This window comes from Nicotiana tabacum, chromosome 11 (assembly GCF_000715075.1).
Source record: "Nicotiana tabacum cultivar K326 chromosome 11, ASM71507v2, whole genome shotgun sequence".
Lineage (NCBI taxonomy): Eukaryota > Viridiplantae > Streptophyta > Magnoliopsida > Solanales > Solanaceae > Nicotiana > Nicotiana tabacum.
This window is the reverse complement of record NC_134090.1, coordinates 89,615,433-89,640,239: the sequence shown is the minus strand read 5'-3', so window position 1 is coordinate 89,640,239 and position 24,807 is coordinate 89,615,433. Positions and strand designations below refer to the sequence as shown.

Sequence of the window (24,807 nt, the reverse complement as noted above, 5' to 3'; positions counted from 1 at the left end):
AATGACCGAGCACCACGCTCGTCTACCCTCGCTCAGGCCAACTCTTCCGGGAGAACAAAACCCCTGGCACCGATCTCTTCGAGAACCCTTCTTCGAGATCTGCAACGAGCATATTCTTTGATCCTCTCTTCACGATCGAGGACCCTCTTCAACTCGGCTTGGGCGTCGGCAGCATCCTTTAAATAAATTACCATCTCCTGATCGGCTTTAATCCGACTTAGTGCCGCTTCGGTCCGAGAATCAACAATCTCAGCCCTGACCTTTGAAAGTTCGGATTCGAGATTCGTGATCATATCCGCTTGAACTGAAGCATTATCACGAGCTAAGCGGAGTTGGACCTCGAAGGTAGGAACTTTAGCCAAGGCACCTTTCTCCTCTGAAGCTTGAGCCTGCACTTGAGCTCTTAGCTCGCCGCAGTCATTCCTGATTCGGTCGGCTTCACCTTTAAGGCATTCCAGGGCCTCCGTCTTTTTCTGCAGCTGGGATAGGCAAAGAGTTAACCTGAGAAGTTAAAAAGCGAAACGCATACTTGCCCGGGACGGGAAGTTACCTGCTCCATCAAATAGCTCTCGTAATTCAAGCTCCGGTACGCCTCATATCGCCAGTGCCAGCTCAACTTCCTTCTCCTCGCAAAGGAGCCCAAGGGACCTACCCTCATCTAGAGCTTTCTGGAGCCTAGCCCCATGATGGAGCAGCTCAGACCTAAGCCTGCCAAAGGCCTGCAAAAGAAAAACTCGATAAGGAAGGGAAGACGCGAGATTCAGAAGGCCTGTGCCAAATCTCACCGCAAAGTGAAGTCGACGGACTTCCTCGAAGGCCGAGACCACCTATTTTGATCTAGCCCCCTCGGCCATGGAAGAATCAACCTCGGTCGAAGCATGATCGCTCGTAGGAACCACCTCTCCAAAATCGAGAACTTCGAGTGCAGCAGGCTCGGACGATGTTTTCTCCTCAAGGACTTGGCCACGTTTTGCCCTGCTGTGAGTGACATCACACTGCAAATGCATATCCCGTTTATTATTGTCTTCCTTTAGCTCGGAAGCTGGCAACCCCTCCCCCTCGCCGGAGGAGCACAGCCTTGCCCTCGTAGACCCACTGATACCCACGACGGCAAGATTAATACATGAAAAGGGGAAACTTTCTTCCCAAATGTACCAGGGAGAAGGAAAAGGCAGTATACACACATACCATGATATTTTGCTTCCCACCTACCCCGGGACACAACTAGCCACCTACGCTCGTCACAGGTCGAATGGGTCGCCAACTTCTGGAACCAGCCAGGCAGATCAGGAACTTCGCCCAGCGCCCACGAAATTGCTACAGAAAAGGAGGAAACATGATTACTAAACTAGCTTCCACCATGAGCAAGACTGAGAAAGCACGAGACCCTCTACTTACGCGTATAATTCTATTTTTTGGGGAATGGCATAAGTTCCACGGGAATAATGTCAGTCGTCCGGACCTGGACGAATCGACTAATCCACTCTCGATCTCCATCTTCCCCATCGTCAACAACAAAGGGCATAGACGAATGGCACCGTAAGGTTAGCAGGCCTCGATGATGAAAGGGTCGGTACATCCTGACAAGATGACTAAGCGTGAATTCAAGCCCTGCCTTCTTCGCAAAGAACCTCATCATCAGCACTATTCGCCAGAACGATGGATGTATCTGCGCTAAAGTAACCCGATACTTTGAACAGAAATCGAGCATGACCCTATCAAGGGGGCCTAGTGCAAAAGGGTACAAGTACACGTTAAGGAATCCATCGGCAACGTCCGTAATACCTTCATCCGGGGGAAATGCTTGTAGCGCTACCCTCTCGCACCATTCGCAGTCTCTCCTCACCAACTCAAGGTGTTCCTCTCTTATCGAAGACATAGTCTTCAAGGTAAACTCCCGTGGATCCTGAGCACTGGGAGTGGAACTCTCCCCTCCCTACCAGGCAGACCCTAAAGTAGCAGTCATGGCCATGGCGGGACTAGCAAACTAAAGCGGGAACCTACACAAAAACTTTGGTGCTAAGGTAATAATGGACTCGACGCCGAAACGAAAGGATAGCTATCTAAAATAGTGGGATTTCCCAAGAAGCGGTAGCAACCCCATATATATGTGGGGAAACAACAACGGTCCACCTACCCAAGTTAGGCCCCGGGAGGCCAGTGACTTCAATACGAGTTCCGAGGAGGTACCCGACCTCGAGGACCTCCATCAAAGAGAAGTTAGGCTTCAAAAATCCAGCCACATCATCTCCAATCCCGAGGTGGTACCTGACCTCGAGGACCTCCATCAAAGAGAATTTAGGCCTCAAAAGGCCAAAAACATCATCTCTAGTTCTGAGGTGGTATCCGACCTCGAAGGTTCCTCTCAAGAAGAAAAGTAAGCATTTTGAGCTCCATCCATGAGGGCTCGACCTCAGGACATCGCCTAAATATGGGTAACCCCTACTCAAGGACCTATCTACAATGCCTTAAAAGGTTATCTACATCAAGTTCAAAGTAAACCTCTAGGTGCCTGAAACTGACCTTCACTCAGAGACCACTCTCAAAAATTTCAAGGTTCGATACGCTATCTTCATGTGACTCGAGGGTCCCGATGACCCGAGTCTAACGGACCATTTTCGGCTTGGTCCGAGGAACAACGATGGGCTAGGAAAGGAGCCATTTCTATCAACTAAAGACCGTAAGGAATACTCGCATCTGAGTTAGATATTGACAATCGTTAATAGAGGCATACATTCAGAATTCCTACAATTACAAAAGAATATGGCAAGTATCAAAGGTGGAAGTCAAGAAAATATCTTTATATTCATAAACATTCGCCTACAATGGCCCTCGAGGGGTCCTTACATATGATTACAAAATCCTACAAAGGGTCTCTACATAGAAACAAAGAATCAAAGAGATACACGTAGAGAGAGCCTAGAGCCTAGTCTACTCTCGAAGGTCCATATTCTGTAGCAAAGCCTTCGGACATCCTCTCTTCCTGCATGCGTCCTCAAAGACAATATCTTCCGAAGTGTTGTTTCCTCGGGAGCCTCATCCCGGTCTTCCACACTGATATCCCCAAGGGATAAGTCGAAGAGGAGGAGAGGGGAGAAGCAGGAAGGGATGAAAGAATGCCATAGCCCGCCAAAGGTCGAGTACCCTCACTAGCCAAGAGAACCTCGGAGAGGCAACAGACTTGGCGAACGTTGGCCTCGCTTGCACGGCTAATTTGAATCCACTTCTTGGGACAATGAGTCGTGCAAGCTGCCAGCCTGCGGGGAAGCGCCACGTCGAGCCGAGGTATGAAGGTAAGCAGCGGTGTATAATCTGAGCCCCCCTCCCCCGTAAGTAGCGGTGTACAGTCCGAATACCTTTCTAAAATGGGGAAAGTCGATCCCCCGTATATCATCATCATCCCGATCCAATAGCGACAGCACTAGCAGGCATAACAACAATGACAGTAATGACAAGACGATATGATCTCGCTCGACAAGGGGAAACTCAGGCAGAAGGCCACCGCGCAGCCGATGGGAATGCTGCCAAACAACCTTAAAGCCGTGAACTCCAAACATGGTGATTAACAATAAAGAAAGATGGCGAGAAGAAAGGGATGAATGAATGGAGGAAGGCACTTGGATAGAAAAATAATGCCAGAATACCCCCATTTATAGGAGATAATAGAACGACCATTTATGTCTTTGGAAGACTAACTGGTAGGTACAATTACTGTGTTCTTGAAGAACTGAATCGACAGCGGTACTGTCACTTTGAAGAACGGGAATCGACAGCTCATTGAATGGCGTCAAAAAGACAAGTCCATGGGATGTCCCAGTTATCGTGAAAATTCATGCCATAGGTTACATCATCGGCATGATGTCATCACGGGAAGCTCAAGGAGTCGGGCATCAGAATCGTTTCCCATCACTTCGTTCTAGGAAACGCACAGACTATCTGTATGCAGCGAAATTAGGGGGTCTAATTTCTTGCTATTAGTTCATTTTAGAAGAATACCTCAAGGCATCGAGGACGCGAAGCTGTGATCGAGTTCCCTCCCTCAAAGCTCGTCGAGGCCCGACCTAAAGGGAATGTCGATCGAGGTTAGAGTAAAAATGGGGAATTCCCAAGGCACGTGGCTAAGTCTAACAAAGCCGGCCTGCCTGGAACTTGTATCAAGGTGTCATGTCTAGCCGTCCCATCTTCATACCTTTACAATTAATGTATTTTGTACTATGACGGGATTCCCCTCTTATATAAAGGGGATCCTTACCATTTGTAAAGGGTTGTTGTTGCTCCAACAATTCTACACAAGATAAATAACAACTCTCCCTCTCTCTCTCTCTCTCTATTTTCTCTCTAACTTACCCTCTCGATATTATTGCTCATATTTATTGCATTCATACTTGTTCTTCACTTATTGCTCGTCATTGTCCATAAAAATCCTCCTTTAATTATATCCTAACTATTAGCCCTTTCCCAATTATCCCCGATAGCTTGAGCCCGACCCCAGGCATCGACCTCGAAGCCCCTCATCGGTCAGTCCGAGGCCAGAATAGTTAACCCCTTGGTTCGATTATAATTCAATTTTATCTCGCATTTCATCTTTTATCTTCACATATCTAGCATCAATTGCTTAACAACTAGCATAAAAATAGATCACGTATTTTTAGAGTCCCAGCAACAAATTTAATTGTTATTACCATTTTCACAGTAAACATTGGGTTTCATATTTGTGCTGAAGATCATGTTTTAGCTTTGTTGAGATACTTAAATATGGTTCTTGAAGTTTATTTAATTGTTTATTGGTGCAAGAGATTTGATTGTCGTTCAGGTGGTGTATTTTGCTTAACCACTCTTCTTGATATTATCCATGCTTCCTACCCTGCTTGTTGTTGATGTATATATGCTTGGTGAGGAAGAGTGTAAAAAACAAAAGGCGATGTCGTGCATTGTATTTACATTATCATGTAAGGATGAGAGTAAAAGCACGAAGGTAATCTCGTGTCATTGTTTAAAAGCGCGAAGGGTGATGTCGTACCATTGCTTTATATTATCAGATGATGAAGAGAGTAAAAGCAAGAATGTTGATGTCGTGCAATAATTTTTATATTATAATGTGAGGATGGGAGTTCATGGAACGAAGGATATTTTCGTGCATGTGAGGGCGAGAGTAATGCATTATATTATGTTATCTTTCCATTGCATATACATTTATGCCTTTATCCTGAGTTATTATAGTTGCACCTATGCTTTCTATGTTGCTTGATTGTTGTTGTTACATCTCGCATTTTTCGTACATTAAAGCTTCGTCTTCATTTAATTGACGTAGACTCGGGGATGAGATTATCTTGAGATTAGCATATTTATGTTATTTATAACAAGCAATCGGTAAGGGCCATGAAGGATAAAGGGTGCACGAATTAAAGAAAATGAGTTTCGTTGAAGGTTGTCGATGTGGGATAAAATACGGGCCGAGCGACAATACCCGATATTTATAGACTAGTACCATACAAGGTACCATATGACCATGATAATATGATGTATAAAGTATATTTAAAATAAGTAAAATTTTAAGTAATTTGAGATAATTCTTAATTATGTGGGTAATTGATTAATTATCAGGTAGCGGGATAATACCTAATTAATTATTAATTATAGAATAAGATTTAATAAAAACCCTTCCCCACCCTATGTGGCATCAAGCCACCACCCAACCCAAATGACTCTTTAGTCATGTCGGGTAGGTGGCAATTTAAGGTGCTAACTAAACTACACCTCATACTAACATTTTCCAAGGCAAAATGACTACACCCTCATATTGGCTCAAAGAGGAGATTTCTTAAAGAGATATTCAACTAAGTCCTTACAACCAAAAACTAACGAATTGCTACAAATTCACCAATTCTCTCAAGAATTTGTACACATTAAGTAGCGTGTTTAAGGCATATAGTAACCTACAACTTTCACAGTCCAACGTAAAATTTTACGATTCTAAAGGAGTAGGTGCAACCTTTTCCGAGAACATCATACAAATTTTTTCCACTCCAGGTATGTTAAGGCTAAGCTCTTCCTTTATTTAGGCATGCTCTCGTAATTACACGCACTACAACATTTTAGGCCTACGACCACCCCGAACAAGTGTGGCCTAAACTAGCAAAAAGTGTGACCTTTGATTAAAGGCCACACTTTTCAACTTTAGGCAACGCCTTTATTGGGGGTGGCCAAAACAAGCGTAACCTTTGACCTAAGGGCACGCTTTTCAATTGTTGCCTTATCAGCCAAGCTTAAAAGCGTGGCCTATTAGATGACAAAGACAACGCTTATTATACCCCATATGAGAACGCTTTTATATCTTACAGCTACACTCGAAAAGCGTGGCATTTATTATCTTATAGGCCACACTTGTTAAGTGTGGCTTCTAAAAGAACACTTTCAAAGCATGGTGTACAAACATATGGCAACACTTTTAAAGTGTGGCAAATTGGCTAGAGTATACAATTTATATTTTGATTTTTTTATAAATTTACATTTTGCATAAAATCCTGTAATTACAGTTATTTCAAGCATATCCATTATTATCATATATTTTGATGGTAGAAAGAACTAAATTAGCTAATAAGTACCAAAAAATAATAATTCAAATGAATACACATACTAATAAAACAATGAGTCAAAATGCCCATTAACAATAAATTTTACAAAAGTGAGTATATTCATATAGTATCATGAATATTAGACATCCTAATTATCCAATAATTCTTCACGTTCACATTAAGATCAAATTGACATTCCGCCACCATTTTCAGTAACATCACCCATATTATCCTATACATAAAAAAAATATAATTAGATAGAAACTAAACTTTGATCTTTCGCCAAGAAGAACAAAGACGAGGATAACATATAATAGCACCATATTTTACATATTTTTTAGTCACAATAAAAAAAATAATTAATGAGTAACCATGCAATACATGAATTGCCATGTCGGAGCAACATAGCTAAAAATGCAAAGACTAAAAGACCTTAAATGAAAAAAGCAAGTATACTTGCCTATTTAGAGCATAATCAACTCCGGCAGCATCAGCTCCATCAAAGCTGAATCCATTTAGTTCAAGACCACACTGTTGTGCTCTCTCTTTGTCACGGTCAACATCAAATACAGTATCATAAAGTCCTAAAATAGAGAATGCAGAGGTTAATACACAAATTCAGAAGCAAATGAATTGGGATCTGCTAAAATAATAATCAAGTCAAGGGCATCAAATTTAAATTCTAGCATGTGCAGACAAATATTTATTATCGCACTTAATCAAGAAAATGCAATATGCTCCTGTAAATCCAATATACATCAAGTGAATTCACTACTAAAAGAGAAAAACTACAATTGAAAATTCTGATCGGTAGCATTACACAGACATAGTAGTAGTTGGTTTATTGGTGGCTTGCATACCATATGTGAACATCTGCAGTTGCAATGCCACAAGTTGCCTCTAACAATAGACCTTCAATGATCAAGGCTGCCAGATATCCATTCTCACGTTGACTTAAAGGAAATTATGCACATTCAATTTTAGTCAACTAACCAAGGTGTTTTCCCCCACTACTTCAATTTAAACACCTCTGAAAATCTAAAAGTAGCATCCTTATAGGGGTGATGGAAAACAAATTGTAGCAGATGATGGATTTGAAAATCATGGAACTGCAGGGCAAAAAAATCCTGGGCAAAATAGTGCAGCAGACGTAGGAATTTCAGCTGGTGTTCAAGTTGCATTAGGTTTTCAAGTTGTTAGGAATCCTGGGAACCAAGGGTGTGATGAGTTAAATAAAGAATCAGATGTTGTTTCCATCACTACCCCTGTTGCAGCAGCTTCTAATGCTATTGCAACAGCTGAACAATGTGAGAAACAGCAGTACCAGTCCAATCTTCAGTAGCCCTGTAACACTATGCAATATGAGGGGTAGAAATTGGAAGGTGTAGCTGCTGCTATCAATATGGAAAATGCTACTGTATTAGCTCGAGATGTACTTCCAACTCCTGAATACTCACAGATGGCCAAACCAATAGCAACTCCTGCTACATTGCCAAAAAATGTTGCAGTTGAACAAATTGAGGGACAGCAGATAAAATCCCAGTTGCAGCAATTACTGAGGATCAATACTGGGCAAAATAGTCCTGCTTCAACTGGAGTTACTAAGGAGTATGGTAAGTTTTTTAGATCTAACAATGTGCAGGAAGAAGTGGAGACCAAAACTACTAATGCAACTATGTATGGTGGCTCATATGTTGGGAGTGCTAGATTGAATGCTGCTACTGCAAGAAAACAAATTGGTGTGACAGATGCTGATACACGTACTGTTACATTGGTTGAATTAGCTGATGGAGCAACAGATATGGGTGCTACAGTTGAGGAAACTCAATGTAGATGTAATGGAATTGGAGTATGCAGCTTCAACAGGATATAAGTTGATGAATGTAGTGACTAAGCAACCTCAAATCTCAGCTGGAATAAAGCAAGCAACAACAGAGATTCTGAAACCAACTATTGCATTGAACACTACTGTGGCTCGAACAACTTCTAAGGATGAAAAATCAAGGGGCAAAGGTACTGGCTAGGTACTACACACAACAAGCCAATCACCAACACATCAACGACAATCTGACACAAAGAATAACAAGCGTAGCAACCGGATAGTAGCTAATCTTTCTATATTTGCTAAACTAACTCTAAGATCTACATCACCTAATTCAAGACCAAAAATTTCGACAATAAACTCAATACAAAGCGGAAAGCATTTAAGTTTGGTGGAAATGTGGAGTCTAAATACCTTTTCAAGAATTGGATCATGGGTTGACCCAGAAGAGTGTGGAATGGCCTTTTACAACCTGTGCGCTACTTGCATCAACTGGAGAAGGTTGGTTACAACCTGTGCGCTACTTGCATCAAAATTGATTGTTCTTACATTGACATATTCCCACATTCGTTGTTTAATATCATCAAAGACAGCATGCCAATTAATGAACAACAAGGTGATAAATCTGGGATTCCTGGTAATTGTTCCTATAAAGTTGCTTAACTCAAATACTCTTTTGCAGGTTGGTCCAATAGCTTGCCCTTTATCAAATGTGACTTCCTCTCTTTCCTCAAAATTTCTTGCGTGAATCATCTTACATTTTGTTTGCCCTCGAACTTTCTTCTTATCTGATATCCCTATACTTATGTAATATACAAGACATAAGGAAAAGAATACAATAAACACACAAAATTGCAAGGTTTAAGACATACCACCTGTAGCAGAATCAACGTCCATAGCTTCGTCTCTAACACAGTCATCCTTGCCAACTTCTTCCTGTCCAAAAATTGCTGGAACGCTATGTGAAAATGTAGAAACACTATGTAGAATTGCAGAAATTGCCGAAACGCTGTGCAGAAATGCAGAAAAACTGTGTAGAAATGCAAAATTTGCCAAAATGTTGCGCAGATATGCAGAAAATGCAGGAAAACCTGTGCAGAAACGCAAAAAACACTGTTTAGAAATACAAAAAATTCTGAAATATAGTGCAGAAACCCAAAAATAATATGCAGAAAATACACTGTTCAAAAATGCAGAAATAATGTGTAGAAATGCCGAAATGCTATGCAGAAAATATAGAAACACTGTGCAGAATCACAAAAACAGTGTGCAGAATTGCAGAAATTGCCGAAACACTCTTGTCACGACCCCGGTTTGCCCTCCGTGAACCATCGTGACGGCACCTAGTCTCTACGACTAGGTAAGCCTAAAATGCAGAATATAAACAAATTTGCGGAAGAATACAATTTAAAACAGAAATAATATAATAAAACAACATTTTAAAAAGTGTCGCTCGGCATACAAAATATAACTCTCAAATCCAATATACATTTCTCCCAAAACCCGGAAACCCATGAATCACAAGCTAAGGATATTACATAATGCTCCAACTCCAGAATAGTCTAAAACAAGTATATAGAGAAGGGTTGTAACTACAAGAGAGAATAGAGAGAGACTTCTTGGTCTGCGGATGCGACAGATATACCTCGAAGTCTCCGAAGGGTCGCCTCACCTCAAGGATGGTAAGTCTGAGTCAAGGTACCTGGATCTGCACATGAAAAATATGCGCAGAAAGGGCATGAGTACACTACAGCGGTACTTAGTAAATGTCAAGCCTAACCTCGATCGGGTAGTAACGATGAAGGTCAGAGCCCTACTAAGGTAAAATAAAAATATAAGATATGACGGTATAAGATAAGCAGTACATTCAAAAACTAACACTAAGAATTTAATTTAGGGAAACAAAGAATTCAATAACTGAAATAGAGGCAAAAACAATCACAAGGAAATAACCGGGGATCGCTCAGTATCTCGAGGATCTCTTAGTACCCTCAATATATGCCAGGGATCTCTTGGTATCCCGAGGATCTCTCGGTATCCTCAATATATGTCAGGGATCTCTTGGTATCCTCAATATATGTGTCAGGGATCTCTTGGCATCCCGAGGATCTCTTGGTATCCTCAATATATGTGCCAGGGATCTCTCGGTATCCCGCACCTCAGTTCAAATCATAAATACGTACAGGGGATCTCCCGGGATGCCGTCTCGTAGTCCCAAAGTAAAACACACAGCAGCAACACAACAATACTCAATTAAGCTCAATTTCGTATCAAGTACACAAGTAATTCTAATCTAACATGCTTCACATAATTCAATTAACGCAGTTTAGGCAAATAAACAGTTCAGTCAATTAGACATGCTTTTTCTAAGCTAACAGCAGGTTTAAATTGCAAGTAAAATGAAACAGGAAAAAGAACACAATTGAAATTACTTAAAGAAAATAGGATTTTCAACAATTAGCTCAAGTAGGCACTCGTCACCTCACGTACAAGGCATTTCAAATATCAAATATACCAAATCCTAAGGGGAAGATCCCCCACACAAGGTTAGGCAAGTCATTTACCTCGAACCGGCTCAATAATTAACCCGAAACCACGTCTTTTCCACGAGTACTCGACACCAAATGGCCCAAATCTATTCAATTCAATTGCATAACGTAAATAACAGTTAAAGTAATTGATTATACAAAGAAATTCTAAGCTAATACGCGAAATTAGGTAAAATAACCAAAATGCCCCTCGGGCCCACATCTCGGAATCAGGTAAAATTTATATTTTTAGAATCCCCATACTCTCACGAGTTCATGCATACCAAAATTATCCAAATCTAATGTCAAATTCTCAATCAAAAGTCGAATTCTAGGTTTAAGAACTTTCTTCCAATTTTTCCCCAATTTTCATCTCCAATCCGAAATTAAATGATGAATTCATGTTTAGATTAATAGGTTACAAGCAAAAAGGAGTAAGGAACAGTTACCCAATTGATATCTCTAAAAATTCCTCAAAATCTCGCTCAAATCCGAGCTCCCAAACTCTAGTTTTGATAAAAATTGCTAAAGCCTCGACTTTGAAATTTTATAATCTGCCCAGGTAAATCCTTCTCCGCGAACGCGGAAGGACCCTCGTATTCGTGAAGCACAACTTCGCTTGGCCCAGATTTCCTTCATCGCGAACGCGATGCCCCTGTCACAAACGCAGTAGCAGCCTTCTCCCTCCTACGCGAATGCGGGACCCTCTTCGCGAATGCGTAGGCATACGACCTCACAGCTTCGCGAACACGGGGACATCATCACGAACGCAAAGCGTTTAGCTTCCTTCAGCCCCAGCTTCTCTTCACGAACGCGAGACCCCACTCACAAATGCGAAGGAAACCAGAACTGGAGACCTGCTACATTTTCTGCAATTCTCTAAGTCAAAAATGACCCGTTAAGCATCCAAAACACACCCGAGGACCCCGAAACCTCAACCAAACATGCCAACCAATCCTAAAACATCATTCAAACTTGTTCCAACCTTCGAAATACTCAAAACAACATCAAAACACCTATTCTTTATCGGATTTAAGCCTATGAATTCCAAAAACTCTAAAAATACGCTTTCGGTCAAAAAGTCTATCACACCTCGTCCAAATGACCTGATATTTTGCACACACGTCACATTCAACACTACGGAGTTAATCCAGCTTCCGAAATTCTATTCTGACCCTCGGATCAAAATCTCACTATCGAACCGGAAACTTCAAAATTCGACCTTTCGGTATTTCAAGCCTAAATTAGCTATGGACCTCCAAAACACAATCCGAACACGCCCCTAAGCCCGAAATCACCCAACGGAGCTAACGGAACCATCGGATTTCCATTTCGATGTCGTCTTCACACTGTTCCAACTACGGTCAACTTTCTAACACTTAAGCTCTTATTTAGGGACTAAGTGTCCCAAAACTCTCCGAAACTCAAAACCGAACATCCCGACAAATCAAAATAGCAGAAATAAACTCGGGGAAAGCAGTTAATAGGGGATCGGGGCGTAATTTCTTAAGACGACCGGCCGGGTCGTCACATCCTCCTACACTTAAACATTCGTTCGTCCTCGAACGAGCATAAAGACATACCTGAAGTAGTGAAAAGATAAGGGTAATGGCTGCGCATATTCTGCTCGGTCTCCCATGTCGCCTCCTCGACCGGCTGACCCCACCGCTGAACCTTTACCGATGCAATGTTCTTTGACCTCAACTTTCTAACCTGCCTGTCCAGTATTGCCACTGGCTCCTTAACATAAGATAGATCCTTGTCCAATTGGACTGAACTGAAATTCAACACGTGCGACGGATCACTATGATACCTCCGGAGCATCGAACATGAAATACCGGATGAACTCCTGCCAAGCTGGGAGGTAAGGCAAGCTCATAAGCAACCTCCCCAACATGCCTCAATATCTCAAAAGGGCTAATAAACCTCGGACTCAACTTCCCTTTCTTCCCAAATCTCACAACGCTCTTCATAGGCGAAACCTGAAGTAGAACCCGCTCTCCAACCATATAGGAAACCTCATGAACCTTCCGGTCCGCGTAAGTCTTCTATCTGTACTGGGCTGTACGGAGTTTATCCTAAATCACCTTAACCTTCTCTAAAGCATCTTGAAACAAGTCTGTGTCCAATAGTCTAGCCTCACCCATTCAAACCAACCCACCGGGGATCTACACCGCCTACCATATAAAGCCTCATACAGTGCCATCTGAATGTTGGACTGATAGCTATTGTTGTAGGCAAACTCCGCCAATGGCAAGAATTGATCCCAAGACCCTCCAAACTCAATCACACACGCACGGAGCATATCCTCAAGAATTTGAATAGTGCGCTCGGATTGTCCGTCCGTCTGAGAGTGAAATGTTGTACTCAACTCCACCCGAGTACCCAACTCATGCTGAACGGCTCTCCAGAATCGTGATGTAAACTGAGTACCTCTATCTGAAATGATGGAAACTGGAATACCATGCAGGCGAACAATCTCTCGGATACAGATTTCCGCCAGCCGCTCCGAAGAATAAGTAGTACACACAGGAATGACGTGAGCGGACTTGGTCAGTCGATCCACAATCACCAAATAGCGTCAAACTTTATCAAAGTCTGTGGGAGCCCAACTACAAAGTCCATGGTGATCCGCTCTCACTTCCACTCCGGAATCTCTATCTGCTGAAGCAACCCACCCGATCTCTGGTGCTCATACTTCACTTGCTGACAGTTGAGGCACCGAGCTACAACTCCAACTATATCTTTCTTCATCCGCCTCCACCAGTAGTGTTGCCTCAAATCCTGATACATCTTCGTGACACCCGAATGAATGGAATACCGCGAGCTATGGGCCTCCTCCAGAATCAACTCCCGAAGCCCATCGACATTGGGTACACAAATCCGACCCTGCATCCTCAATACCCCATCATTACCAATAGTCACATCTCTGGCATCGTCGTGCTGAACCTTGTCCTTGAGGACAAGCAAATGAATGTCATCATACTGCCGCTCCCTGATACGATCAAATAAGGAAGACTGGGAAACCACGCAAGCTAGAACCCAATTGGGCTCCGAAAGATCCAATCTCACAAACTGGCTGGCTAAGGCATGAACATCCTTCTCCCTAGGCCTCTCTGATGCTGGTAAATAAGCCAAACTCCCCAAACTCTCTGTCCGGCGACTCAAGGCATCAGCCACCACATTGGCCTTGCCCGGGTGATACAAAATAGTGATGTCATAGTCCTTCAACAACTCTAACCACCTCCTCTAGCGCAAATTTAGGTCCTTTTACTTGAACAAGTGTTGCAAGCTCCAATGGTCAGTATAAATCTCACAAGGCACACCATATAAATAATGGCGCCAGATCTTCAGGGCGTGAACAATGGCAGCTAACTCAAGTTCGTGGACCAGATAATTCTTCTCATGTACCTTCAACTGTCTGGACGCGTAGGCAATCACCCTACCGTCCTACATCAACACCGCTCAGAGGCCAATCCTCGAGGCATCACAATAAACCCTATAAGACCCCGAACCTGTAGGAAGTATCAAAATTGGGGGTGCAGTCAAAGCTGTCTTGAGCTTTTGAAAGCTAGCCTCACACTCCTCCGTCCACTGGAACGGAGCACCCTTCTGGGTCAGTCTGGTCATAGAGGCTGCAATCGATGAAAACCCCTCAACAAAACGGCGGTAGTAACCCGCCAAGCCAAGGAAACTGCGGATCTCTGTAGCTGAGGATGATCTGGACCAACTCTGCACGGCCTCTATTTTCTTCGAATCCACCTGAATACCCTCACTCGATACCACGTGGCCTAAGAATGCCACCGAATCTAACCAAAACTCACATTTTGAGAACTTAGCATATAACTTCTTGTCTCTCGGAGTCTGAAGCACAGTCCTCAGGTGCTGCTCATGATCTTTCTGACTCCTGGAATACACTAGAATATCATCAATAAAAATAATGACGCACGAGTAAAGATACGGCCGAAACACACTGTGCATCAAGTGCATAAAAGCTGTTGGGGCATTGGTCAGCCCAAATGACATGACAAAGAACTCGTATGACCATACCGAGTCTTGAAAGCAGTCTGCGGAATATCTGGCTCCCGAATCTTCAACTAATGGTAACCTGAGCGCAAGTCAATCTTAGAAAACACATGTGCGCCCTGAAGGTGGTCAAACAGTTCATCAATACGAGGCAAAGGATAACGGTTCTTCACTGTAACCTTGTTCAACTGGCGATAATCGATACACATACGCATAGAACCATCCTTTTTCTTCACAAACAAGACAGGAGCACCCCAAGGTGATACACTGGGCCGAATAAAACCCTTATCAAGCAATTCTTGCAACTGATCCTTCAACTCAGGAAGAGCCATATGATACGGAGGAATAGAAATAGGTTGAGTTCCCGGCAACAGATCAATGCCAAAATCAATATCTCTATCAGGAGGCATGTACGGAAGATCGGCTAGAAACACATTGGGAAAATCCCGTACTACTGGAACTGAATCAACTGAAGGGGTATAAATACTGACAACTCTCACATAAGCCAAATACACGTCACAAGCCTTCTCAACCATACGCTGAGATTTAAGAAAATAAATAACTCTACTGGGAGTATGATCTAAAGTACCCCTCCACTCAACACGCGGTACACCTGGCATAGCTAGCATCACGGTTTTGGTGTGACAATCAAGAATAGCATAATGGGGCGACAACCAGTTCATGCCCAAGATAATGTCAAAATCTACCATGCTGAGCAACAATAAATCGACTCTGGTCTCAAAACCACTAAGCGCAACCAAACACGACCGATAAATGCGGTCCACAACAAGAGAATCTCCCACAAGAGTAGAAACATAAACAGGGAAACTCAAAGAATCCCAAGATATACCCAAATGCGGATCAAAATAAGAAAACACATAAGAATAAGTGGACCTGGATCAAATAGAACTGATGCATCTCTGTGACAAACCAATATAATACCTGTGATGACAAAATCGGAGGCAACAGTCTCGGTACAGGAAAGAAGGGCATAGTTTCTGGCTTGGCCTCCCCCTCTAGGGCGACCTCTACCTCCCCGACCTCAACCTCTAGCTGGCTAAGCAGGTGGGGTAGCAACTGGAGCTGTAACCATAGCCTGAGAGCTCTGCGGGGTGCGCTGTGGCTGAGAAGTCTGTAGAGGGGCACTCCTCCCAAGTCTAGGGCAATCCCTCACCACATGGCGTGTGTCACCACACTCAAAGAAAGCTCTAGGAGGATGTGGTGGTTGTGACTGGCTCAGGCCAAGTCTGCTAGACTGACCTCTGAAAGCACCCCGCACAGGAGGCACGCTAGATACTGGAGGTGCATAATAAGGCTTCTGAGGTCTAAGAGGAGCTAGAATACCACTGGCTGTTGGAAGAGCTGAATGAATAGGGAAACTCATATAACCCCTACCATGGCGACCTGCAGCTGGGGCACTAGCACTAGAATAATGGCCCGACTCTCGAGACCTCTTGGCCTCCCTCTCCTTTCTCTCCCTAGCATGCATACCCTCAATCCTCCTAGCAATGCTCACCAACTGCTAATAAGAAATATCCATCTCCAACTCACGAGCCATGTTAGACCTGATGATGGGAATAAGCCCCTCAATAAACCGGCGAACCCTCTCGCGAACAGTAAAAACCAAAGCTGGTGCATGCCTAACCAAACTAGTGTAACGGACAACATACTCTGAGACAGTCATAGCACCCTGGCGCAAATGCTCAAAACTTTGTGCGCCATGCGTCCCTGAGGCTCTAAGGAACATACTCCCTCAGGAACAGATCTGAAAACTGAGTCCAAGTCAGTGAAGCAGCCTCATCCGGACTGTCTAACTCATAGGTGCGCCACCACTCATAGGCGGCACCTCGAAGCTGGAAAGTAATGAAGAAAACCCCGCTCGATCCTGATATACCCATGGTACGGAGAATGCAGTAACACTCATCTAGAAATCCCAGAGCATCATCCGATGCTAGACCACTGAATAGAGGAGGCTTGTACTTCTTGAACCTCTCAAGCCTCAGTTGTTCATCCTCAGAAGCCGCTGCCCAGTCCTCGGGCTGATCTCGGACTGCAGGCTGTACAAGAATAATCTCAAAGACCTGCTCAACATGCACTCGCTGCTCAAGAGTGCGGGCGGCGGGAGTCTGTGCTCCTCCCCCGGCCTGAGATGTAGTTGCAGCAAGGGAAAGTAACCCTGCCTGAGCCAACATGGTGTATATGCTCATGAACTGTGCCAGAGTCTTCTGAAGTGCTGGAGTAGTAGTAGCAGTAGGCGTATTAGGTTCCTGAACTCCAGCTAGATCTGCTGGTGGTACCTCGGCGGTAGCTCGCGTAGGTGCTCTAGCTGCACCACGTGCGCGTCCTCGGCCTTTACCCTGGCCCCGGCCTCTGACGGTTGCAGTATGGGGCACTGGTGCCTAATCATCTCGGCTAGCACGTGTCATCACCATCTATGAGAGAATAGAAGACAGAAGTTTAGAATTGTGATATCAAAATCTCGCACGTCAAGGAAATCAAATGAAGTAGAATTTTCCTAACGGTTACATAGTCTGTCGTAGATAAGTACAAACATCTCCGCACCAATAAGCGAGACACTAATAAACCAACTTATGATCCAAGACTCCTATGAACCTAGAGCTCTGATACCAACTTGTCACGACCCCGGTTCACCCTCCGTGAACCATCATGACGGCACCTAGTCTCTACGACTAGGTAAGCCTAAAACGCAGAAAATAAACAAATTCGCGGAAGAATACAATTTAAAACAGAAATAATGTAATAAAACAGCGTTTTAAAAAGTGTCGCTCGGCATACAAAATATAACTCTCAAATCCAATAAACATCACTCCCAAAACCTGGAAACTCATGAATCACAAGCTAAGGATGTTACATAGTGCTCTAACTCCAGAATAGTCTAAAACAAAAAAATACAAAAGGGTCGTAACTACAAGAGAAAATAGAGAGAGACTCTTCGGTTTGCGGATGCGACAGATATACCTCGAAGTCTCCGAAGGGTCGCCTTCACCTCAAGGGTAGTACGACTGAGTCGAAGTACCTGGATCTGCACATGAAAAACATGCGCAGAAAGGGCATGAGTACACCACAGCGGTACTCAGTAAGTGTCAAGCCTAACCTCGGTCGAGTAGTGACGAAGAAGGTCAGGGCCCTACTGAGTTTAAAATAAAAATTAAGATATGACAGTATAAGATAAGCAGTACAGTCAAAAACTAACACTAAGAATTTAATACAGGGAAACAAGGAATTCAATAACTGAAACAGAGGCAAAAACAATCACAAGGAAATAACCGGGGATCTATCAGTATCTCGAGGATCTCTTAGTACCCTCAATATATGCCAGGGATCTCTTGGTATCCCGAGGATCTCTCGGTATCCTCAATATATACTAGGGATCTCTTGGTATCCCGAGGATCTCTCGGTATCCTCAATGTATGCTAGGGATCTCTTGGTATCCCGAGAATCTCTTGGTATCCTCAATATACATGATAGGGATCTCTTGGTATCCCGCACCTCAGTTTAAATCATAAATACAAACAGGGGATCTCCTGGGATGTCGTCTCGTAATCCCAAAGTAAAACACATAGCAGCAACACAAGAATACTCAATTAAGCTCAATTTCGTATCAAGTAAACAAGTAATTCTAATCTAATGTGCTTCACATAATTCAATTAAGGTAGTTTAAGCAAATAAACAGTTAAGTCAATTAGACATGCTTTTTCTAAGCTAACAGCAGGTTTAAATTGCAAGTAAAATGAAACAGGAAAAGGAACACAATTGAAATTACTTAAAGAAAACCAGATTTTCAACAATTAGTTCAAGTACGCACTCGTAACCTCACGTACAAGGCATTTCAAATATCAAATATACCAAGTCCTAAGGGGAATGTCCCACACACAAGGTTAGGCAAGCCATTTACCTCGAACCGGCTCAATAATCAACCCAAAACCACGTACGTCTTTGCCACGAGTACTCGACTCCAAATGGCTCAAATCTATTCAATTCAATTACATAATGTAAATAACACTTCAAGTAACTGATTCTACAAAGACGTTCTAAGCTAATACGCGAAATTAGGTAAAATGACCAAAATGCCCTCGGGCCCGCGTCTCGAAATTGGGTAAAATTTATATTTTTAGAATCATCATACTCTCACGAGTTCATGCATACCAAAATTATCCAAATCTAAGGTCAAAATCCCAATCAAAAGTTTAATTCTAGGTCTAAAAACTTTCTTCCAACTTTTCCCCAATTTTCATCTCCAATCCGAAATTAAATGATGAATTCATGTTTAGATTAATGGGTTACAAGCAAAAATAAGTAAGGAATAGTTACCCAATTGATATCTCTGAAAATCCCTCAAAATCTCGCTCAAATCCGAGCTCCCAAACTCTAGTTTTGATAAAAATGGCTAAACCCTCGACTTTGAAATTTTATAATCTGCCTAGGTAAATCCTTCTTCGCGAACGCGGAAGGAACCTCGCGTTCGCGAAGCACAACTTTGCTTGACCTAGATTTCCTTCATCGCGAACACGATGCTCCTGTCGCGAATGCGGTAGGAGCCTTCTCCCTCCTACGCGAACGCGGGACCCTCTTCGCGAACACGTAGGCATACGACCTCACAGCTTCGCGAACGCGGGGCCATCATCGTGAATGCGAAGCATTAAGCTTCCACCCGCCCTAGCTCCTCTTCGCGAACGCGAGACCCCACTCACGAACGCGAAGAAGGAAACCAGAACTGGAGACCTACTGCATTTTCTGCAATTCTCTAAGTCTAAAAATGACCCGTTGAGCATCCAAAACACACCCAAGGCCCCCGGGACCTCAACCAAACATGCCAACCAATCCTAAAACATCATTCAAACTTGCTCCAACCTTCGAAATGCTCAAAACAACATCAAAAGACCTATTTTTCATCGGATTCAAGCCTAAGAATTCTAAAAACTCTAAAAATACGCTTTCGATCAAAAAGTCTATCAAACCTCGTCCGAATGACCTAAAAATTCGCACATATGTCACATTCAACACTACGAAGCTACTCTAACTTCCGAAATTCCATTCTGACCCTCGGATCAAAATCTCACTATTGAACCGGAAACTTCAAAATTCGACCTTTCGGTATTTCAAGCCTAAATTAGCTATGGACCTCCAAAATACAATCCGAACACGCCGCTAAGCCTGAAATCACCCAATGGAGCTAACGGAACCATCGGATTTCCATTCTGAGGCCGTCTTCACACTGTTCCGATAACAGTCAACTTTTCAATACTTAAACTCTCATTTAGGGACTAAGTGTCCTAAAACTCTCCGAAACTCAAAACCGAACATCCCGGTAAATCAAAATAGCAGAAATAAACTCGGGGAAAGCAGTTAATAGGGGATCGGGGATAATTTCTTAAGACGACCGGTCGGGTCGTCACAGCTCTATAGAATGCAGAAAATGCAGAAAAATTGTGTAGAAACGCAAAAACGCTGTGCAAAAATACAAAAATTACCGAAATGTTGTGCAGAAATACAAAAAATGCAGAAAAACCGTGCAGAAACGCAAAGATTACTGTCCACAAATGCAGAAACTTTGAAATGCTGTGCAGAAATGCAGAAATTGCAGAAACACAAAAACACTATCCAAATGTCAACTTCTTCCTTTCCATATTAAAATGATATGAACACACTCATCCAACTAATGAATCTGAACAATGAAGAAGTCAGGCAAGAAGGTACTAAGTTATAACAGTAAGGTTGTCATCAGATTAATCTTCAAAAACCTTCTATACCAATCGTGCGTATATTAATTTTTGTATATAGATATTCTCTATCCCACTTTCTTTTCCTGTATATACACACTCTCTATCCTCGTTTCAAGAATCCCAGCCACAATATCAATGGCCACCATTAGCAAATCATCCAAGATTTTAACCAATTTGGCCATATTTTCACGAAGTTCAATGATCGATATTTGAAAGGAAGAAACAACAATTAAAGGTTACTACCCTTTATCCCCCTTTTTATATGATGTGATTACGAGCAATATATGCTAAAGCATAAATATTTATATAATATTGTACCAAGAAAATAATTATTATATGATCTTAAATTAGTTAAGGTTGAATAATGGCATAAAATCAATACTCGAATATTATGCAATATTTGCAGCTTTAAAGGAGATAAGAGTTGGATTACACTAAGAATATGCTTATTTTTTTCATTACCAAAGCTTGCTTATTTTTGAATATGGAAGCAAAGGAAAAAATATTAATATACACACGATGTTCCCAATCCTATGATGCCATTGATATGAATTAAAAAAATACCCATGAAATAATCGGTTGATTTAACACTTGAAAACCCTAATACAAAGAACAATCAAAGCCACAAAGCCTAATGAAGAGGAATTTTGGCAAACCAATCGAATACCACTATCAACAAACAATTCCAACAAACAAATAGTACGGTTTCCTTGTTTTGGCAGTTTTGTTGGAGTATCAATAACTCTATTTAGTTTTCATTAGAAACTAATCAAATCAGTTCTTAATTAGGCGTAGACGTGAAGTCCAGTCCAACCGATAACGACACAACAACAAAATACCCAGAAGAATCAAAGGGGGCTTAAGCTGTAGATGAATATGTAAAGAAATAAAATAACTTTAATCAAGAGATCATACCTTTTGAATGCTGAAATCTCTCTTTCTTAGATGTAGGTATTGGGTCAATGGAGAAGAAAATTTCAGTCGATGTTGGATTTGGTAGCAGTGGAACCAGCGGTGTGATGGTGGCCTAGATGGAGATTTATGGGCCGATACTCAGTAGAGGGGTACAATGAAAATTTGAGAAAGTGTTAATTTCTTTTGCCTTTGAAAATAGGGGGAAACTTTCGCTCAATGAAACAATGGAGGGAATTTTTTGATGAATTTTTTATTTTTATTTTAGAGCACACTTGTTAAGTGTTTGCTTTTGGGACAAGAGGGGCTGCTCTGATGGTAAGCAACCTCCATTCCAACCAAGAGGTTGTGAGTTCGAGTCTCCCTAAGAGCAAGATAGGAAGTTCTTGGAGGGAAGTATGTCGGGGGTTTATTTGAAAACAGTCTCTCTACCCAGGGTAAGGGTAAGGTCTGCATACACACTATCCTCCCCATACCCCACTAAGTGAGATTACACTGGGTTGTTGTTGTTGTTGTTGTTGTTAAGTGTTGCTTTTATTATTAAAAAGAAAACACATTTTAAAAGCGTTGTATATAAATGAATAAGTGTTGCTAAATATTTTATGATTTGGCAACACTTAAACCGTGTTATCTTTACATTTATAAAGTACACTTTAGAAACGTAGCTTAAACTTTCGTGGCCAAAAGCTCAAAATAAAGGCTACACTTATAAAGCATTCCTATAGACACTTTTGGCTACGCTTTCTAAGCATTGTCTAAAATTAGTGTGGTCTTAGGGCAAATATGTTGTAGTGACGAGTTTGATAACGACGCATAAAGAAAATTTCATAACCCAGATTACGTATATTTTGCTAGTCTCGCAAGTTACGTATATTTTCCTAGTTTCGTAAGTTACAATATTCTCTTTACCTGGACTTCATATTCATTTAAGTATTTTCTTCTTCCAGCCAAGAGAGAAGAGAGTCTATATATACAGTATTATTAGTATTTTCATTACCATCGAGCTATAATCGATGGGCAGGCCCCTATTGGGCAACCTCTGATCAGATGGTAAGTTATACACCGAGCCAATTGGGCCCGAGCGCCTATGAGCGAGCCCAATTGGCTGGGCTATAGAGCCTAGTATGGCTGAGTGACTATGAACAAGCCTACTACGGCAGAGCAGTTATATATTTATACCGAGCCTTATAGGGTTGGACAGCTATTTTACTTATTATATTGAGAGAATTGAGTCAGTATCAGCATGTAAGCATATGTTCAAGTTATCAGTTTAGTTTCAGCTTTCAGTATATTTCCTTACATATTCGGTACATTATTTCGTACTAATGTCCCTTTCTGGGGGCACTACATTTCATGTGTACAGGTTCGGACAGACAGACGGGTAGACCTCCTTAGTAGGTGTTTGCCTGAGTTCAGCCTTATCGGTAAGCTCCCCGTCTTTCGAAGTTGCTGGGTCTAGCAGTTTGGTGTACATCTTGTGCATATATATAAATAGGTTACATGTAGGTCAGGGCCCTGTTCTGATCACAATACATCTATCAGTAGAGGCTTGTAGATATATCTTATCAGTTAGTGCAGTATGTTGGGCTTATAGGTCTTGTACATATATTTTGTTGGCTTGTCAGTTGTAGTAATTATGACGGTCTTGCCGGCCCAGCTTTATGTTGACATTTAGTCAGCATTAGTCTCTATTCAGTTTTATATTTTGCATCGCACATTATCTTGCAATGTGGCCCATAGCCAAAGTATGACATTACATGTTCAGAGTCTCTTAGTCGCAAGTGGTATGCAAGGATAGGTGAGGCACTGGGTGCCAGTCTCGCCCCCAGGCTTGGGGCATGATAAAAGTGGTATCAGAGCAGTTTTGTCCTAGGGAGTCTACAAGCCGTGTCTAGTAGGGTCTTGTTTATAGTTGTGTGGTCCACCATATTATATAAGTAGGGGACTACAGGGCATTTAGGAGTTGGTTACCCTTCTTTCAAATCTAAATCGTATTGTAGCACTAAGTTATAGGAAATTTGAGCTAAACTTACATGTTGACGTGTGCATGCACAAATGACGGTAGCTAGGAAGACTACGGCTAGCCAGAGGAGAGAAACAACAGTAGGTGAGGGGACTAGTAGGGTACCCCCAGCAGATAGGGCCCAATTAGAGTCCCAAGGAGAGAACCCTACCCATCAATTGCCGGCTCCTCCGCCACCAGAGGAGATTCCTAGGGAGACCGTACATCCAATTCCCCCTCCGCTTCCATCAGATCAGGACTTGAGAAGTGCGGTGCATTTGTTGGCACAGTTGGTGGCTACCCAACAACAGGCTAAGGCATCCACTAGTGCAGGACCTTCTATGGGATCTGAGAGTTCAAGGGTCCGAGAGTTTATTGCTTTGAATCCCCCAGAGTTCACGGGGACAGATCAGATGGAGGACCCCTAGGATTTCATAGATCAACTTCATAGAATCTTTCGGGTTATGCATGCCACGGAGAAAGATGAAGTTGAGTTAGTAGCTTTTCGACTTCGAGATATAGCTATCCTTTGGTACGAGGGATGGGAAAGGTCCAGGGAATGTGATGCACCTCCTGCTATTTGGGAGAATTTTTTAGATGCCTAGTGCTTACCGCAAGAGATCCCACAGGCCCGAATCGATCAGTTTCTAGCCCTCAAGCAGGGCAATATGAGTGTTCGAGAGTATAGTCTCTGTTTTGACTCATTGGCCAGATATGCACCATTCATAGTTGCTACTATGGGACAGGATCCACAGGTTTATAGTAGGGTTGGCCCCAGAGTTGACCGAGGCATGTGCCACCACTGCATTATAGGACAGTATGGATATCTCCCCGATTCAGGCGTTTGCCCAAAATATAGAAAGGGGTAGGCGTCGGCAGTAGGGTACGGAGAGGACTGAGTTAGGGCAACGGAAGAGCATGAGATTTCCTAGATCTCAGGAGAAGTCTCGGGGTAGTTATAAGCCCCAGTACTTCGAACGACCACCTAGACCTCCGCCACCTCAGTAATAGGTATGATCGTTATACTCAGTCAGGACTAGGTGAGAGCTCCCAAGCATCAAGTTTATAGCGATAACGAGGTTCGGGGCAGACATGGCCATTTCCGCCGCGGTGTGCCAGTTGCGATAGAGGATACTTGGGACAATGTTGCCGGTTCTGATGCTTGTTATACATGTGGATGTCCAGGGTATATGATGCG

The 24,807-nt window shown here is 42.6% G+C and overlaps 1 non-coding gene across 9 annotated transcripts; it reads right to left on the bottom strand.

The window, feature by feature from the left end:
- Window positions 1-6,615: 6,615 nt before the first annotated feature.
- On the bottom strand, window positions 6,616-22,097 carry LOC107802750 (uncharacterized). 9 transcript variants are annotated; one of them, XR_012696638.1, is made up of 10 exons: window positions 21,611-22,097; window positions 18,868-18,942; window positions 17,931-17,994; window positions 11,375-17,383; window positions 10,962-11,032; window positions 10,043-10,105; window positions 9,273-9,488; window positions 8,812-9,194; window positions 7,036-7,159; window positions 6,616-6,807 (listed from the first exon to the last, which is right to left on the bottom strand). It is a non-coding gene; the product is annotated as an uncharacterized LOC107802750 (transcript). The 9 variants fall into 9 exon arrangements; XR_012696634.1 differs by having other exon boundaries at window positions 9,270-9,488; window positions 21,611-22,096; XR_012696639.1 differs by lacking the exons at window positions 10,962-11,032; window positions 11,375-17,383; window positions 17,931-17,994 and having other exon boundaries at window positions 9,270-9,488; window positions 21,611-21,839.
- Window positions 22,098-24,807: the final 2,710 nt, after the last annotated feature.